Below are 12,290 nucleotides of genomic sequence, written 5' to 3' on the forward strand. Positions count from 1 at the left end.
GTGCACATTTGCCGCATTTGGTGTGTGCCAGTATTTTCACAGCCTCATAAACAAAGACAACCAGCCAGACAAGTGCTCAGCATAGATGCGCCTGACCTCTTTCACCAGCTAACTGTGCCACTATGAGCCACGTGTTATCTTTAGCCTTATTGATGCCAGTGTGTGTGGTATTGATGCTGAGGAGACCGTAGTAAGTCAAAAAACCATGCAGTGTCTGTCACAGCCAGCTGTCTGATACATATCAGCACCGGCAACATCAAGAAGACCACATACATAGTGCACATCAGATAAACCAACCATGTTTATCTAAACTAGACACGCTCCATTTGTTTTTGACAAACAATATACACAAATGTATTACAGTTCTTGAGCACATTTTGAGAAGGATTATGCAAATAAAAACTGATGACACAGCACTATTATAATACTATGAAAGGCTTTTTCTGATGCTCAAGGTCAGGAACGTGATGTGGGCTTCTGGATCAAAGACAGGAAGCCGACTAGCTATCAAACTTTAGACCAAATCCAATTCAATTTAGCAAATGTTTTCAGATGTTTCTCACCAGATAACTACCCTTTCCAAGCAATTTACAGTGCCTTAAATTAACCATATTGATCTGTGCATAGCAACAAAAAAAATGGTGCCATTTCGAATGGATCACTTCTTGAATCAGCTGTTTGAAACGGTGATGCTTACTTTGCAGTGTTTGTGCCTCAAACATGCATGTTTGTTGGGTCAGTGTCTGGACGTACCCATGGGGAATGTGACATCGGGGCCTGAGCTGGGCTCCAGGCAGCGTTGACAGGTTAAAACAGTGCCACAGTGGTTTCCCCAGACATCGAAGAATTGCCCTGGTGGCAAAGACAAGGTCAGATTCAGGTCACTGAACTAGACAGAGGAACTACAATGGATGCAAGTGTGGATACATGCAAGACAGGGACATTAACTTTGTCCCAAAGTTTACTTCTATATCACCATCTAAACAGAAATGAAACCTTTGATGTAAATTAGCTGAAACAGTCTACATTGGCAGCAACTATGTAAAAGGGATAGTTCATCCAGAAATAAATAGAAAAATAAACCTTTCATCATTTGTCATTTTCATATATATTCCACTGAAGTGGAACATATAGTCTTCCACTGAAGAAAGTAAGTCATTCACATCATGAGTAAATGATAAAAATGTTTACATTTATTTGTAAAAATATAATAATAATATTACATTTTTGAGTAAACATACCAGATAAATAGGGCTTCTCATATGAAGGGCACAAAAGACAGACAGTTGATTTTAATAGCTACTGAATAGGGTTATTGCTAATAACCCTATTCACTAATAATAGAAAATAGTTTTATCTAATGTAAAATCCATTATACGGTTGATAAGCTAACAAGTCAAGCACAAAAGACATAGCACACCGATACTGGGTGAAATAATGGATTTTTAACCCTATTCAGTAGCTATTAAAATCAACTGTTAGTCTTTTGTGGTTTTTAGTTATTCCAAAAGAAAGAAAGAAATGGAGTCCCTTAACGAAGGGCCCTTCCAAAAAGCTACTAGCGAAATGTACAGATGATGGTCATTTTGAAATCGTACATGGGATTTTAAAACCCTTGATTATACATCCAAGGACTATCACTGGACAATATTACTCACTTTTTTTTTAACCACACAGACACAGTGTGCAACCTGAAATAAGCTTATTTTTAGCATGCTTATTTTCATATGGAATTTACCTAGGTGTGTTTGTCACAATGCATTCTGGGATGCCTTATACATGAAGGATGCATGTTATTTTTGCCAACACGATTTAACTACAGAGAGAGAGAGAGTAGCACAAAGTGTGCCAAAAAAGTAAAGAGTATCACAAAGTATGCCAAAGATTTTTTTTTTGGACTAAATATATACCTATGCAATCTAACAAACAAGTCTTCTCCAAGAAATATGAAGGAATGTGCAAACAAATCATTGAATACTGAATTAAGTGTTTGCGCAGTCTGTACAAACACACACTCATCCATTCGAAATAAACCACATTCCTCTGCAGTGTGAGGTGTTGGGTTCAGTATAATACAGCAGTTTAAGACAGTTAGGCAACAAAACAACACAACACACTGTGAGGACATGCAGTACGATCCATTGAAGATCAGCTGTTTATTCAAAGTACAGTTACTACAGTTACAATCACCGTGGAATAACTGGATGTTAGGTGTCTTTCTCAAGGGCACAAGGGTAAGAACTCATGGATTTGCCCCTTGTGGGGTTTGAACCTTTAATCTTCCAGTTACCAGTTCAGAATCATGCCACATATTCATTTCAGCCAATCAGATCTACTCATCAACCATTTCCACAGGTCTACTGGTCTTCAAAAGAAAATATTTTTCCCCCCAGGACAGACATGACTGTGAGTCGTCTAAAGCGCTTGTGGTAGTTTTCTCCTTTAAATAGAGCATGACATCAGCTTTGGGCAGGTCAGCTGTCTGCCTGAGCAAAACAAATGCATATAAACAATGCCACATCTGGAGATAAAGGGTGATTGAGAGAGAGAGAGAGAGATCAGCTCCAGCAACCAGCTGTTTTGGACTACTGCCGGAGTGTCTGGTGATGTGCGACGCTCTAATTTACGGGAGATTCCCTCAAACGGGCCTTTCTGAACATTTAAAACCCCAGCCATGTGCCTGAGAGAAAGAAATAGCAACTTGTCTACCTCACTCTCTTAGTCACCATTAAAACACTGCAAACACTAACACACACACAACTAAATGACCTCGAACGGATCAGATTTTGAAATCCCACTATCCTGGAACTTTAGTTCAAAACTACACCCATCTTTGAAGCATAACCTGACATGAGTTGATAGCAGGTTTTGCATGGTTGCTAGGGCATTGCTAGGTGGATGCAAGTGGTTACTTACTGGCCCAAAAGAGTTCACCTCCAAGCCTAGATATGGCTGAAGTCCATTTTCAGTCTGTATTTATGGGATTCTTTTGACTATTTCATTGTCCGCCAGGTAAGTCTGAATGCTTAGAAAAGAAATGGAATGCTTTTTTTTCACAAGTAACACAAAGACAGAGATCTTTGTGCTTTCCTTTATGTGCAAGTATAATTGCAGGTAAGTGTTGTACGAAACATAAATGATCTGCAAACGTACCAGGAATCTTTGGCATAATTAAAGTGAAACTAAGTAGTACCTGAACTTTCACACTTCCACACACAAACACAGTTAGCAAGAGGCCAAATCCCTAAACTGTCATTTCATCATGTGTACACTACTCTAAACACACGTCCCTGATTACAATGCCCTGTTAAACATTTGGAAAGCAGATTTTCCCCAGAGCTTTTCTACAATGTAACCATGTTCTGCCATATATCCGCTGTCACAACAAATATGTTTGCCAAAATCATCAACAAAACAAAATACACTTCATAGGCCTACATCAGGACTAAGTCAACTTCTAACTTCTATTTATCCAAGTAGCACATCATGCTTCATCAGGAAATTTAAATTGGTCTCCATCTCTGACATTTGTCCATACTCAGCAAAACTTACTTAAGATATTGAAGAAGTGGATTGCTCACTTTATCAACTGTCAGTTGAAAAAAAGTAAGTGTAACAGCACACCTCTCCTCAACATGCCAATTGCAGGAGTTGCATTGGGAAGTTTACTAAGTTAATACTTAAGAGTTTATTCAAATCCCTAAACATAAGTACGAGCAATCCTAATGATAGTAATGCTTGCCTTCAAGACAAAAAAAAAATCAGCAAATTGTTTCGTTGGAAGTTTTGCTAATCACATTAAATCAAGACTCAAGGTTTTATAGGGCTCACCATTTGAGTTAATAAAGGATAAAATACTATTAGAGTCTTATGTCTTTCAACCATAAGTACGAGCAATCCTAATGATAGTAATGCTTGCCTTCAAGACAAAAAAAAATCAGCAAATTGTTTCGTTGGAAGTTTTGCTAATCACATTAAATCAAGACTCAAGGTTTTATAGGGCTCACCATTTGAGTTAATAAAGGATAAAATACTATTAGAGTCTTATGTCTTTCAAATTCTAATAAGGAGCACACTATTTTTATTTGTTTTAAGGGAATGATGCATTTGTAACTGCTGATGTCCTGAGCAGTTACAGTTAAGAGCTCTGCTGCTGATTCCATTACAGCTCCAAGATGTATATGTTTGTATGTGTTTGCACGAGCACATGCGATGGCTTCGGGAATCCCACTGGAGAGGGTTAGAGTTACACACCATCAGGCATTGGTCAAAAGGTCAGACTGGATTGTTACGCCCCCCAACCATAGACCCCCGGTAACAGTGTTAACAAGGAATGTGTGAAACAAACAATCATATGCACCAGGAATACAGACAGAACAGTAGACACTGTTGGACACGGGTCCGCCTGACCCCCCTGTTGTTTTGCTTGGGACGGCACTCTATATACATTTCCACAAAACAGAGCTTGAGGTGGTAAAATGGGAACAGCAGACAAAGAACCTCTGTTGGATGTAGCCCAAGAGACTGCTTGGCATTTTGCAGTTAAGATACCGCAAATCCCATATAAGCTAATGCAAGACATTGGACCGTGTCTGGACAGGCTGGATTGACTCTCGGATATTCCGCACTTCAGTGGCCTGGCCTTTTGGGCCATTGGGAAGTCGAAAGTACTTGATGGTGTGGATGGGTGGATTGGCTCCAGAAATATTTTACTATGGTTTTTACTGGTGTCTATTGGGCCTTGGTAACCAGATACCACTTCCTTTGCTGAACTGTCCAGGACAGGAACTTCTTGATGGAGACACATTATCCAGACTACAGTGAGATGCTCTCAGCTGCTGTCAGTAAGACAGCTAGACAGGAGACACTGAGACAGGAAGAACCAGCTATGGTTAATGCTTTCATGCTGCATCCCTTGATCCATACGTCCCTTTACCGCTCTAATTTTTTGTCACTGTTTTTGTCCCCGAGTCTTTCTGTCACTGCTTGTTATGTCCTTGCATCCTTTTATCCTTGTGTCTCTATGTCTCTGTCCATATGTCAGACTACCAAAACTTTACCAGCCAAACATAACGATGAAACTCTCCCCCTCTCTCTCCACCTCCACTGCCAGCTCTGGAAAGTTCATTTGTGACAGTAGGTCCGTCTCCTTTGCTCTGCACGTGTTTTTTCAATTAGCTGAGGCTCCTGTACACTATTCAGAAGAACATTTGGGAAACCATAATTCTCATGGCCCTGCACAAAAACTAATGGAAACTCACTTAAGATTTTTTTCCGGGGTAGGTTTCAAAAAGAGCCATTACCCCAAGAGGGGAGCTGAAGGGATGAATTTGCCAGAAGATTAGACAGACGAAAGGATGGGGGGAGTGATGGACAAATGGAGATGACAGAGAGGTAAAACTTGCCTTTCTGAGGTACAAAGAGGATGGACGGATGAAGAGAAACTCTGGACAGAGGTGAGTGGGGGAGGTGAATGAGTGCATGGATGGAGAGATTTTCCTCAGAATGCAGATGAAAGCTGGCCGGTCCGGATCTGGAGCGGGCCGCAGGGGGAAGGGACATGTCCAGAGGACTCAGATCAAAGGAGAGAGGCGGCTGAGAGACAGATGACGGACTGTCCCCTCCCTTCCATCCCTGAGTCTCTATTTACACAGATGAGTTTGAAAAGCCTTCAGCAAGATTCTGTCCACCAGCACAGCAAATAAACACTCACACACACACTCATATAAACATGCTAATGCAAATTCATTCACACACACCTGACAGTGCATCAGTACTCACAAATGTTTACATGTGCACATACACACAGACAGTCAGACTAATATATACTCCACATTTCGACTTAAGCACACCCTATATACCAAGTACACACATACACATTTGCGTATCCTGCACTTTTTTAGCTAAAACTTCTCTTAATACAAAAAAAGTATAATTGCACATTTTACATACTTTTCTTCACTACAATACTCAACATGAAGTAAACCTCAGCATTGACATTCAAATCAATTTCTCCTCTAGGCTGTCACAAGTACAATAATCAGCAAGATAGTGTGCCTGCTTTTATAGATCTTGACATAAAACAGACAAAATGACAGTCTTAAGGAAAAGAGTTTAAAAGGCTGTCTAAAAGTGCATATTCTGAGTGCATATGTCTATTAACGTGTGTGTTATTGTGTCAGTGTGTGAGGACACAGACCCCCCCAAGTTGACAGACAGATAGACAGTTAGACAGACAAACGCCTAATTTCAATAATAACATTAACATTGGCATTACAATGACAGCAGTGGCTCTTACCTACATGCTTGTGAAGTCTGGGGAAGTGAGAGGTTCATATCTGCCGCTGCAGTTCCTGTGCTGCACGTTTAGACCCAGAGGAGAGAGAGAGAGAGTGCAATGGAGCAGCGCAGCCCCCAGTCCCGGCACTCCAATTCTACGTTCTGAGGATGAAAAGAGAAGTCTTCATTACCAGCTGGAGACCACGCCTCCACCTCTTCCCTCTCCCCTCCCCTCCCCGACCGCTTCCCTCTCCCTCCCAGCCAGTAGCAGGATGCAAAGTTTGTCCCAGCCAAGAGAAGGCCAATGATCTGCCAAAGCAAACCTTCAACCTCAACCGACTGCCAGTACAGTGAGAGAGAAGGCTATGACAGATCAAGTCGAAGGGAGCACAATAAAGGGGCTAGAAGCACTTTTTGATCAGTGTTGTTGAACTCATTTTAATTAAGGCTTGCTGTAGGAAACGGCACATCAAACGGACTGTCGGTTTATGGGAAGGCACGGCTCAGAGCGCATACACATTTGCGCGTGTGCCAACGTCCTCTTCCATGCAGCACCGGTGCAAAAAAAAAAGAGGATATTTTGCATTACTTATGAGTCAACTTTGAGTTTCCCCTCTCCCTCTTGTCATCTGTCTCTTGCTTTCCGTTGCTGCCAAAGCGAATGTTATCCATGGCAGTCAAGAAAATCACTCTTTTTAGGAGAGCTGCATGCCGTCTGTAATTATAAGTGGGGTTGGGCATGAAGTCTGCCTACAATCCCGGCTCCGATACCACAACACACACACACATACACGCCCTAATGGGAGTGCGAGCCAAACCAGGCCAGTGTGCTCACACTGCTCCACTCTGAGGCACAGCTTGACAGTTCAGACTATATTTTTAGAATATCCAAAACCTTTTCTATTCATACTAAAATATTCATGGAAGAAATTATGTTTGCATTGAAAAGATACAATCAATGACAGCATTCATGGCAAAAATTACAAAAAAAACATTTAATTCCGTTTTCCCAAAAACACCAGATGCACCATTTCCCACTTATTTCTGTGCGCATGTATTACAGAGCTATTTTAAAGTGGGTGTTTAAACTTCTGGGATTATCTTAATTAAGTTAGCGTTATGTAACTGAAGTCTGGGGTTGACATGAAAGCAAATGTTCTGTGTTCCGTGATGCATCTGTGCTGCGGCTGCGCCTGCAAAATGCTCTTTTCATCCTAAATGCATGCAACTGTTTGTTTGCATTGCTGTCATGGAAACGGAAATCAAATCATATAACTTTTAGAAACAAAAGCAAGACATGAATTCAGAGCCAAAATGAAGGGAGAGATATATTTATGATTTATGTTGTGTTTTATTATCTTAAAGATTTATCAGTGTTCTGTTTATATGTGTGGCAGTGAAATACATAGTGAAATTTAAATAAGAACAACAGCCAGAGAGCCAGTGGCAGGCAGTTGAAGTTTGTCAAGAAAATACAAAAGCTTAAAATTCAATTTCACTAAGTTAAATAAAGAATAATAAACATGGGGGGAGGATGAAAGGAATAGGGAAGAAAAACTAACTAAGTTTTACAATAGCAATTGTTCTTGAAAGACAGGTTTTAAAGGGGAAAACTATCTCATGACTGTACTTCAGCACAGCAAGAATACTCTATGTACTTCCTCTCCTCACCACAAGAGGATCCCTTGAGCAGCTTGTGCATTTATAATCCTGTAGGAAAGTCTTTCAGTCAAACTGTTTGCATTGGAAGTTACAGAATTGGCAGTGAAGTATAAAACAAACCAAACAAATGGTCTCTCCCCCTCTTCCTTGGCCAAAAAAAAAGACTATGTAGGCCACCGTAGACTTGAAAATAATTTTATGCTATGGATTATTTATACATTAAAACAATTTGAATGAAAACCCTATATAGACATTTAGGTCTCAAACATAATACGTCTTGAATATAAGTGATTCAACACTGCGAAACAACTTGCAGAGATACAATTCTTCCCAGGTTTGATTATCATGTTATCCCTGCCACTAACTGAATTCCTGATTCTGGCTGAGACATTTGTTTCTTCATTATGAAATCTGGTCTTCAAATTAATAGCCTTGATTTTCCTTGAATCTGCCTTTTTGATACTGATATGAGAGCTGGAGTGATGGTAAGTTTTCTTTGGACCCAGTTGTCCTGTTGAAAGCTTGTACGAGCAGTCACATTACATAAATGCAATGCCAAATTTTCAATAACGCCAGCTGTCTCAGAAGCTAAGATTCATTGCAAAGGCATTTAATCAGAAGTCTGTGTATGACAAACTAAGGCTGCATCTAAAATCAAAAATAGCATGTGAAAAGAGTAGTATGTCTGAATTCAGAGTATTCATAAAACTGTAGGTGAAAAGTGCACGGATGACTTACTACTTTTCATTTAGATTCTGAAGTGCAAATGAGATGGACATTGTACTATACACCAGGGGTGACCAATGTCGGTCCTGGAGAGCCACAGTCCTGCAGAGTTTTGCTCCAACCTTGATAAAAAACTGCCTCCGGAGGGCGCAGCCTTCTAAATGAGACACAGCTATTGAATCAACGCAACTGACACTGGCAGGTCACATGATAATGACAACATGACAAATGTAGTACATTCATACTACATACATTCATACTATATACACTGTAGAGCTTTTTTTAGCAGTCAAAATGTAATTACTTGTTTAAAAAAAGTACCTACTCAGTAGCCAAGCAGTCCAAGACTGCCGATAAGACAAATGGTTTATGATCCCTGAAATCTGTCTTGGTCAGCAACACTGTGGCCAAAAACATACAGTTTGAACATAGCTTTAGCAAGGTATCTTAAGTGTGACACTCGCATACCAAAACCACTGTTAAAAGTGTTGCCAGGCTTCTTAGAAGAATGCAGCACATTACCTGATTATTGTTTAGAATTGCCTTAGTCTTCCAGGTTTTGGAAAGTAAACAAAAGCTGTTGGAGATCCCAACAAGCAAACCCAAGAAGACCACCGTCAGTAGTAGGTACATCTGCCTTGCATGGAAGGAAAAAGTGGCTCTTATATTTGCCCTCTAAACAAATCTGATAGGCTGCCAGTACCCTCAAATCAATGCAAGTTGTAACCAGTATAATGTCAGGAGAAAAGAATCCCTCTCAGCAGGCCATTACTCACTGCATGGAGAACTCTAACAGGACAGTCATGACATCATCAGAGACACCCTGATGTGAAAGCGATTACGAGCATGGCCAGTCAAGATCTTCTGCAGATACCAGTCTGGAGCCTCAGATACACAGTAACAGTTTCTATTCTATGAAACTTCTGCACTGTAAAAAGTAGGGATGCACCGATATGAAAATTCTGGCCGATACCGATAACCGATTATTCTTTATTTTTGAAAGCCGATAACCGATATGTTGGCCAATAAATCTATATCCAAATTGTTATATACTTTTTGAGAGCCTGATTACAAAAAAGGTCTCATCATTAAAAGCCACATCCCAAACACTTCAACATAAGCAGCCTAGTTTGAACGGTGTACGTTTTAAAAATATTTTTACTCTCCCATTACCAAATTTAGCGCTTTTCTTAAGTAGATTCAGTGATTACTTTTTACAGTGTGTATAAGCAATGGTTCAAAATGGGGTTTCACAAGTACAAGAACAGATCAACCCATCTTGAGAGCATTACACTGGCTGCCTTTAAAAGCTTGTATAAATGACACAATTCTGTTGCAAGATTAACAGAACTAATGATCTAGTGTCACAACATCCGAGATATCTCTCAACACTCTATTGTCCATAACATCATCTACGCCAACAGGATCCAAGGCCAGTTGCAAGCCAGTTCCAAGTACAATTTATGGATGACAAACAATTTGAAACAAATTTAAGGAATTCCAATGTGCAGAAATTAGACACGGTCTTAAAATTTAAGCCAGAATGAGTAATTTTTCATGTATTTGGTTAATGCGACTCTTACACAACCCTAATTACTCTCTGCACTCAGAGAAGAACAGATGTATTAGTATTCAAAGGAACAAACTGTTTTTCCTTTTCTAAGGTTTTTAAGAATACCTTTACAATAAATTATACACAGGCCTAATTTAATCCAAATGAATAATACTACTTGGAAAACTCAAGCTAATTCAGTATTGACATTCTAGAGGCCCTTGTGTTGGTGTGAAAAAAATTAAAGCAAGTCGGAAGAGAGAATGATCCTGTGCATATATAGATACTAATACTCAAATTCCACCTTACTCTCCAGCTAAAGTTTGAACAGATTTGACCTAACCCAATGAAACAAACAGTCCTAATGCACCACAACTGCACAATACCTGGACTTTCTTTTGAAACATTGAAGTTTTTTTAATTAAAACGTTAATTTAGGAAATCATGAGCTGACATAACGTTGGATTCATTGATTATGCAGCTGAAGTGTTGGTGCAAAAATTCTGCATGATTTATTGGAGGTAGTTGACCACATTTTATTTTCTCACATTAATGGAACTCTGACACTTCAGTTTAATGTCACTTTTGCTCAAAGGTAACACATTCAAGAGGAAATCCAGGACCTCTAATTCACAGTAATGACTTGGTTTGGCCGGTGCCAAAAATGCCCAGCTTGTTTTGGCAAGAGTCGATGCAAACCAAATGCATTCTAACATTATTGGTACAGTCCAAGTAAAATCAGTATTAAAGTTAATAAGCCATGAATTTTGCTTTATTAGAGAGATTACTCTGGATTTTCATTTATTACAGTATAAGGTAAAAACCACTTCTTGACATGCAAAATTTAAACTTCACCAGGGCATTTCCATTAACAACAGTGCTTTTTTTTGGGGGGGTGGGGTCATTTACATGTTAGCATATTGTACAGATTTGGTGAGATTGAGAAAGAGAGAGACAGTTATGGAAGAGTGTTGAGTCAACATTACCCCCTCTAAAAGAGCCCATTCATGACAGACCATCTTGCATTCTGCTACTATTTACAAAAGTTCAGGGTTTCTTTTAACTTCTGTCTTCACTGGCATATTCACAGTAACCTCACCCCTCAGCAAACTCGCTCCAGAACACTCGGCACACACACATGACACTATTTCCATACAGGATCAGTTTAGTCTCAGCAGTATGGATATTAGACTTAACCAAACCATAATGTCAATAATGCTGAGAGGAGACAGACCCACTCATTTCACTACCCATAATTCCATCACATTATTGGAAAACATTTCACTCAAGCGTGACTCAAATAAGAGAGTTTCTGAACACTTTCTATGAAGCCTTTTCAATGCATTATAAAGGTGTTCCTAGTGAAAAAAACATTGCAGTCTGTTATAATACTACAACATTGGAGATTAGAATTCATTTTACATGCAACTGTGATTTGCTAATGCCTTATTACTAATCAGCAGTCTGTCCTATCAGGGACATTCTCATTCTAGATAGTGTTTGATTGGTTGTCAATTTGGACACACCCATGAGTGCATGATGAGGTTTCATTTTAAATGCACATATCTAGTACAATACATTTTTGTCCATTTTTAGGAGAACACTAACATACAGACCTCAATGCTCATATACGTGGACTGAAAGTTACAAAAGCCTAATTTTGAACTTTTCTAATGCATTATATATACACAACACAGGCCCCGTAAGCACAAAGCCCCCCTTTCCCCCCTTCATATGCAAATTAAAAATGATACGTATAGCAGGCTGGATCTAATTCATTAATGCAATTCTAAAGGCCCTTTCATGTGCTCAATTTCCAAAAAAGCATCAAGGTACAGCAGTATCAACAGAGATGCGCACTGCATGCAGGTCAAGCATTGTAACGACATTCAAAGTTGAACATTTCAACTTTAACCTAGTTTGCTGCTGTGCTGTGACCTTTCAAAGGGCAACTGATGATTACCAGACAATTTACAACACCTATCATTTTGTGAGCAGTAAATTATGACAATTTAAATTTTTGGGTGAACTTTTCCTTACTAGGTGAACTGCATTTTTCATACAGGCCTGT

The 12,290-nt window shown here is 39.5% G+C and overlaps 1 protein-coding gene across 3 annotated transcripts in view; it reads right to left on the minus strand.

Moving 5' to 3' along the window:
- LOC107595237 (uncharacterized) overlaps positions 1-12,290 on the minus strand; it is a 70,180-nt gene that overhangs the window by 34,825 nt on the left and 23,065 nt on the right. Inside the window, exon 1 of one of the 3 annotated variants that reach the window (XM_016285586.1) lies at positions 754-774. The exons of 1 other annotated variant lie outside the window; for it this stretch is intronic. The gene's annotated coding sequence lies outside the window, so the exon portion shown is untranslated. One more of the 3 variants, XM_016285587.1, reaches the window with a different exon arrangement.

The sequence above is a fragment of the Sinocyclocheilus grahami genome, unplaced genomic scaffold (assembly GCF_001515645.1).
Source record: "Sinocyclocheilus grahami isolate Dianchi unplaced genomic scaffold, SAMN03320097.WGS_v1.1 scaffold199.1, whole genome shotgun sequence".
NCBI classification, from domain to species: Eukaryota; Metazoa; Chordata; class Actinopteri; order Cypriniformes; family Cyprinidae; genus Sinocyclocheilus; species Sinocyclocheilus grahami.